Here is a 7,923-nt window from a genome sequence, read left to right as displayed (position 1 = left end):
GGGTCCAAAGTTAGATTTAAAAAAAATGCCGTACCCCAATTTTTAAAAGAGTGTAAAAAATTCCCTACGGCAATACTTTTTCAGCCACTAGGTGGAAATGGTAGGTAATGGGCTAGGTTCCAATGGGCCAAAAGGTCCAGGTGGGACAACTCATAGTTTGTCTTCACCATAGGTCCGAACTTAGGTCTTAAGGGTCATTATGCCTACCCCAAATTTTCAAAAGTCTGTCAAAATTTCCCTACGGCAATACTTTTTTACCCACTAGGTGCAAATGATAGGTAAGGGTCTAAGGTCCAATGGGTCAAAAGGTCCAGGTGGGACAACTCATGGTTTGTCCTCACCATGGGTCCAAAGTTAGATTTAAAAAAAATGCCGTACCCCAATTTTTAAAAGAGTGTAAAAAATTCCCTACGGCAATACTTTTTCAGCCACTAGGTGGAAATGGTAGGTAATGGGCTAGGTTCCAATGGGCCAAAAGGTCCAGGTGGGACAACTCATAGTTTGTCTTCACCATAGGTCCGAACTTAGGTCTTAAGGGTCATTATGCCTACCCCAAATTTTCAAAAGTCTGTCAAAATTTCCCTACGGCAATACTTTTTTACCCACTAGGTGCAAATGATAGGTAAGGGTCTAAGGTCCAATGGGTCAAAAGGTCCAGGTGGGACAACTCATGGTTTGTCCTCACCATGGGTCCAAAGTTAGATTTAAAAAAAATGCCGTACCCCAATTTTTAAAAGAGTGTAAAAAATTCCCTACGGCAATACTTTTTCAGCCACTAGGTGGAAATGGTAGGTAATGGGCTAGGTTCCAATGGGCCAAAAGGTCCAGGTGGGACAACTCATAGTTTGTCTTCACCATAGGTCCGAACTTAGGTCTTAAGGGTCATTATGCCTACCCCAAATTTTCAAAAGTCTGTCAAAATTTCCCTACGGCAATACTTTTTTACCCACTAGGTGCAAATGATAGGTAAGGGTCTAAGGTCCAATGGGTCAAAAGGTCCAGGTGGGACAACTCATGGTTTGTCCTCACCATGGGTCCAAAGTTAGATTTAAAAAAAATGCCGTACCCCAATTTTTAAAAGAGTGTAAAAAATTCCCTACGGCAATACTTTTTCAGCCACTAGGTGGAAATGGTAGGTAATGGGCTAGGTTCCAATGGGCCAAAAGGTCCAGGTGGGACAACTCATAGTTTGTCTTCACCATAGGTCCGAACTTAGGTCTTAAGGGTCATTATGCCTACCCCAAATTTTCAAAAGTCTGTCAAAATTTCCCTACGGCAATACTTTTTTACCCACTAGGTGCAAATGATAGGTAAGGGTCTAAGGTCCAATGGGTCAAAAGGTCCAGGTGGGACAACTCATGGTTTGTCCTCACCATGGGTCCAAAGTTAGATTTAAAAAAAATGCCGTACCCCAATTTTTAAAAGAGTGTAAAAAATTCCCTACGGCAATACTTTTTCAGCCACTAGGTGGAAATGGTAGGTAATGGGCTAGGTTCCAATGGGCCAAAAGGTCCAGGTGGGACAACTCATAGTTTGTCTTCACCATAGGTCCGAACTTAGGTCTTAAGGGTCATTATGCCTACCCCAAATTTTCAAAAGTCTGTCAAAATTTCCCTACGGCAATACTTTTTTACCCACTAGGTGCAAATGATAGGTAAGGGTCTAAGGTCCAATGGGTCAAAAGGTCCAGGTGGGACAACTCATGGTTTGTCCTCACCATGGGTCCAAAGTTAGATTTAAAAAAAATGCCGTACCCCAATTTTTAAAAGAGTGTAAAAAATTCCCTACGGCAATACTTTTTCAGCCACTAGGTGGAAATGGTAGGTAATGGGCTAGGTTCCAATGGGCCAAAAGGTCCAGGTGGGACAACTCATAGTTTGTCTTCACCATAGGTCCGAACTTAGGTCTTAAGGGTCATTATGCCTACCCCAAATTTTCAAAAGTCTGTCAAAATTTCCCTACGGCAATACTTTTTTACCCACTAGGTGCAAATGATAGGTAAGGGTCTAAGGTCCAATGGGTCAAAAGGTCCAGGTGGGACAACTCATGGTTTGTCCTCACCATGGGTCCAAAGTTAGATTTAAAAAAAATGCCGTACCCCAATTTTTAAAAGAGTGTAAAAAATTCCCTACGGCAATACTTTTTCAGCCACTAGGTGGAAATGGTAGGTAATGGGCTAGGTTCCAATGGGCCAAAAGGTCCAGGTGGGACAACTCATAGTTTGTCTTCACCATAGGTCCGAACTTAGGTCTTAAGGGTCATTATGCCTACCCCAAATTTTCAAAAGTCTGTCAAAATTTCCCTACGGCAATACTTTTTTACCCACTAGGTGCAAATGATAGGTAAGGGTCTAAGGTCCAATGGGTCAAAAGGTCCAGGTGGGACAACTCATGGTTTGTCCTCACCATGGGTCCAAAGTTAGATTTAAAAAAAATGCCGTACCCCAATTTTTAAAAGAGTGTAAAAAATTCCCTACGGCAATACTTTTTCAGCCACTAGGTGGAAATGGTAGGTAATGGGCTAGGTTCCAATGGGCCAAAAGGTCCAGGTGGGACAACTCATAGTTTGTCTTCACCATAGGTCCGAACTTAGGTCTTAAGGGTCATTATGCCTACCCCAAATTTTCAAAAGTCTGTCAAAATTTCCCTACGGCAATACTTTTTTACCCACTAGGTGCAAATGATAGGTAAGGGTCTAAGGTCCAATGGGTCAAAAGGTCCAGGTGGGACAACTCATGGTTTGTCCTCACCATGGGTCCAAAGTTAGATTTAAAAAAAATGCCGTACCCCAATTTTTAAAAGAGTGTAAAAAATTCCCTACGGCAATACTTTTTCAGCCACTAGGTGGAAATGGTAGGTAATGGGCTAGGTTCCAATGGGCCAAAAGGTCCAGGTGGGACAACTCATAGTTTGTCTTCACCATAGGTCCGAACTTAGGTCTTAAGGGTCATTATGCCTACCCCAAATTTTCAAAAGTCTGTCAAAATTTCCCTACGGCAATACTTTTTTACCCACTAGGTGCAAATGATAGGTAAGGGTCTAAGGTCCAATGGGTCAAAAGGTCCAGGTGGGACAACTCATGGTTTGTCCTCACCATGGGTCCAAAGTTAGATTTAAAAAAAATGCCGTACCCCAATTTTTAAAAGAGTGTAAAAAATTCCCTACGGCAATACTTTTTCAGCCACTAGGTGGAAATGGTAGGTAATGGGCTAGGTTCCAATGGGCCAAAAGGTCCAGGTGGGACAACTCATAGTTTGTCTTCACCATAGGTCCGAACTTAGGTCTTAAGGGTCATTATGCCTACCCCAAATTTTCAAAAGTCTGTCAAAATTTCCCTACGGCAATACTTTTTTACCCACTAGGTGCAAATGATAGGTAAGGGTCTAAGGTCCAATGGGTCAAAAGGTCCAGGTGGGACAACTCATGGTTTGTCCTCACCATGGGTCCAAAGTTAGATTTAAAAAAAATGCCGTACCCCAATTTTTAAAAGAGTGTAAAAAATTCCCTACGGCAATACTTTTTCAGCCACTAGGTGGAAATGGTAGGTAATGGGCTAGGTTCCAATGGGCCAAAAGGTCCAGGTGGGACAACTCATAGTTTGTCTTCACCATAGGTCCGAACTTAGGTCTTAAGGGTCATTATGCCTACCCCAAATTTTCAAAAGTCTGTCAAAATTTCCCTACGGCAATACTTTTTTACCCACTAGGTGCAAATGATAGGTAAGGGTCTAAGGTCCAATGGGTCAAAAGGTCCAGGTGGGACAACTCATGGTTTGTCCTCACCATGGGTCCAAAGTTAGATTTAAAAAAAATGCCGTACCCCAATTTTTAAAAGAGTGTAAAAAATTCCCTACGGCAATACTTTTTCAGCCACTAGGTGGAAATGGTAGGTAATGGGCTAGGTTCCAATGGGCCAAAAGGTCCAGGTGGGACAACTCATAGTTTGTCTTCACCATAGGTCCGAACTTAGGTCTTAAGGGTCATTATGCCTACCCCAAATTTTCAAAAGTCTGTCAAAATTTCCCTACGGCAATACTTTTTTACCCACTAGGTGCAAATGATAGGTAAGGGTCTAAGGTCCAATGGGTCAAAAGGTCCAGGTGGGACAACTCATGGTTTGTCCTCACCATGGGTCCAAAGTTAGATTTAAAAAAAATGCCGTACCCCAATTTTTAAAAGAGTGTAAAAAATTCCCTACGGCAATACTTTTTCAGCCACTAGGTGGAAATGGTAGGTAATGGGCTAGGTTCCAATGGGCCAAAAGGTCCAGGTGGGACAACTCATAGTTTGTCTTCACCATAGGTCCGAACTTAGGTCTTAAGGGTCATTATGCCTACCCCAAATTTTCAAAAGTCTGTCAAAATTTCCCTACGGCAATACTTTTTTACCCACTAGGTGCAAATGATAGGTAAGGGTCTAAGGTCCAATGGGTCAAAAGGTCCAGGTGGGACAACTCATGGTTTGTCCTCACCATGGGTCCAAAGTTAGATTTAAAAAAAATGCCGTACCCCAATTTTTAAAAGAGTGTAAAAAATTCCCTACGGCAATACTTTTTCAGCCACTAGGTGGAAATGGTAGGTAATGGGCTAGGTTCCAATGGGCCAAAAGGTCCAGGTGGGACAACTCATAGTTTGTCTTCACCATAGGTCCGAACTTAGGTCTTAAGGGTCATTATGCCTACCCCAAATTTTCAAAAGTCTGTCAAAATTTCCCTACGGCAATACTTTTTTACCCACTAGGTGCAAATGATAGGTAAGGGTCTAAGGTCCAATGGGTCAAAAGGTCCAGGTGGGACAACTCATGGTTTGTCCTCACCATGGGTCCAAAGTTAGATTTAAAAAAAATGCCGTACCCCAATTTTTAAAAGAGTGTAAAAAATTCCCTACGGCAATACTTTTTCAGCCACTAGGTGGAAATGGTAGGTAATGGGCTAGGTTCCAATGGGCCAAAAGGTCCAGGTGGGACAACTCATAGTTTGTCTTCACCATAGGTCCGAACTTAGGTCTTAAGGGTCATTATGCCTACCCCAAATTTTCAAAAGTCTGTCAAAATTTCCCTACGGCAATACTTTTTTACCCACTAGGTGCAAATGATAGGTAAGGGTCTAAGGTCCAATGGGTCAAAAGGTCCAGGTGGGACAACTCATGGTTTGTCCTCACCATGGGTCCAAAGTTAGATTTAAAAAAAATGCCGTACCCCAATTTTTAAAAGAGTGTAAAAAATTCCCTACGGCAATACTTTTTCAGCCACTAGGTGGAAATGGTAGGTAATGGGCTAGGTTCCAATGGGCCAAAAGGTCCAGGTGGGACAACTCATAGTTTGTCTTCACCATAGGTCCGAACTTAGGTCTTAAGGGTCATTATGCCTACCCCAAATTTTCAAAAGTCTGTCAAAATTTCCCTACGGCAATACTTTTTTACCCACTAGGTGCAAATGATAGGTAAGGGTCTAAGGTCCAATGGGTCAAAAGGTCCAGGTGGGACAACTCATGGTTTGTCCTCACCATGGGTCCAAAGTTAGATTTAAAAAAAATGCCGTACCCCAATTTTTAAAAGAGTGTAAAAAATTCCCTACGGCAATACTTTTTCAGCCACTAGGTGGAAATGGTAGGTAATGGGCTAGGTTCCAATGGGCCAAAAGGTCCAGGTGGGACAACTCATAGTTTGTCTTCACCATAGGTCCGAACTTAGGTCTTAAGGGTCATTATGCCTACCCCAAATTTTCAAAAGTCTGTCAAAATTTCCCTACGGCAATACTTTTTTACCCACTAGGTGCAAATGATAGGTAAGGGTCTAAGGTCCAATGGGTCAAAAGGTCCAGGTGGGACAACTCATGGTTTGTCCTCACCATGGGTCCAAAGTTAGATTTAAAAAAAATGCCGTACCCCAATTTTTAAAAGAGTGTAAAAAATTCCCTACGGCAATACTTTTTCAGCCACTAGGTGGAAATGGTAGGTAATGGGCTAGGTTCCAATGGGCCAAAAGGTCCAGGTGGGACAACTCATAGTTTGTCTTCACCATAGGTCCGAACTTAGGTCTTAAGGGTCATTATGCCTACCCCAAATTTTCAAAAGTCTGTCAAAATTTCCCTACGGCAATACTTTTTTACCCACTAGGTGCAAATGATAGGTAAGGGTCTAAGGTCCAATGGGTCAAAAGGTCCAGGTGGGACAACTCATGGTTTGTCCTCACCATGGGTCCAAAGTTAGATTTAAAAAAAATGCCGTACCCCAATTTTTAAAAGAGTGTAAAAAATTCCCTACGGCAATACTTTTTCAGCCACTAGGTGGAAATGGTAGGTAATGGGCTAGGTTCCAATGGGCCAAAAGGTCCAGGTGGGACAACTCATAGTTTGTCTTCACCATAGGTCCGAACTTAGGTCTTAAGGGTCATTATGCCTACCCCAAATTTTCAAAAGTCTGTCAAAATTTCCCTACGGCAATACTTTTTTACCCACTAGGTGCAAATGATAGGTAAGGGTCTAAGGTCCAATGGGTCAAAAGGTCCAGGTGGGACAACTCATGGTTTGTCCTCACCATGGGTCCAAAGTTAGATTTAAAAAAAATGCCGTACCCCAATTTTTAAAAGAGTGTAAAAAATTCCCTACGGCAATACTTTTTCAGCCACTAGGTGGAAATGGTAGGTAATGGGCTAGGTTCCAATGGGCCAAAAGGTCCAGGTGGGACAACTCATAGTTTGTCTTCACCATAGGTCCGAACTTAGGTCTTAAGGGTCATTATGCCTACCCCAAATTTTCAAAAGTCTGTCAAAATTTCCCTACGGCAATACTTTTTTACCCACTAGGTGCAAATGATAGGTAAGGGTCTAAGGTCCAATGGGTCAAAAGGTCCAGGTGGGACAACTCATGGTTTGTCCTCACCATGGGTCCAAAGTTAGATTTAAAAAAAATGCCGTACCCCAATTTTTAAAAGAGTGTAAAAAATTCCCTACGGCAATACTTTTTCAGCCACTAGGTGGAAATGGTAGGTAATGGGCTAGGTTCCAATGGGCCAAAAGGTCCAGGTGGGACAACTCATAGTTTGTCTTCACCATAGGTCCGAACTTAGGTCTTAAGGGTCATTATGCCTACCCCAAATTTTCAAAAGTCTGTCAAAATTTCCCTACGGCAATACTTTTTTACCCACTAGGTGCAAATGATAGGTAAGGGTCTAAGGTCCAATGGGTCAAAAGGTCCAGGTGGGACAACTCATGGTTTGTCCTCACCATGGGTCCAAAGTTAGATTTAAAAAAAATGCCGTACCCCAATTTTTAAAAGAGTGTAAAAAATTCCCTACGGCAATACTTTTTCAGCCACTAGGTGGAAATGGTAGGTAATGGGCTAGGTTCCAATGGGCCAAAAGGTCCAGGTGGGACAACTCATAGTTTGTCTTCACCATAGGTCCGAACTTAGGTCTTAAGGGTCATTATGCCTACCCCAAATTTTCAAAAGTCTGTCAAAATTTCCCTACGGCAATACTTTTTTACCCACTAGGTGCAAATGATAGGTAAGGGTCTAAGGTCCAATGGGTCAAAAGGTCCAGGTGGGACAACTCATGGTTTGTCCTCACCATGGGTCCAAAGTTAGATTTAAAAAAAATGCCGTACCCCAATTTTTAAAAGAGTGTAAAAAATTCCCTACGGCAATACTTTTTCAGCCACTAGGTGGAAATGGTAGGTAATGGGCTAGGTTCCAATGGGCCAAAAGGTCCAGGTGGGACAACTCATAGTTTGTCTTCACCATAGGTCCGAACTTAGGTCTTAAGGGTCATTATGCCTACCCCAAATTTTCAAAAGTCTGTCAAAATTTCCCTACGGCAATACTTTTTTACCCACTAGGTGCAAATGATAGGTAAGGGTCTAAGGTCCAATGGGTCAAAAGGTCCAGGTGGGACAACTCATGGTTTGTCCTCACCATGGGTCCAAAGT

This window comes from Mytilus trossulus, chromosome 7 (genome assembly GCF_036588685.1).
Source record: "Mytilus trossulus isolate FHL-02 chromosome 7, PNRI_Mtr1.1.1.hap1, whole genome shotgun sequence".
In the NCBI taxonomy this organism is placed as follows: domain Eukaryota; kingdom Metazoa; phylum Mollusca; class Bivalvia; order Mytilida; family Mytilidae; genus Mytilus; species Mytilus trossulus.
This window is presented reverse-complemented; position numbering follows the sequence as displayed.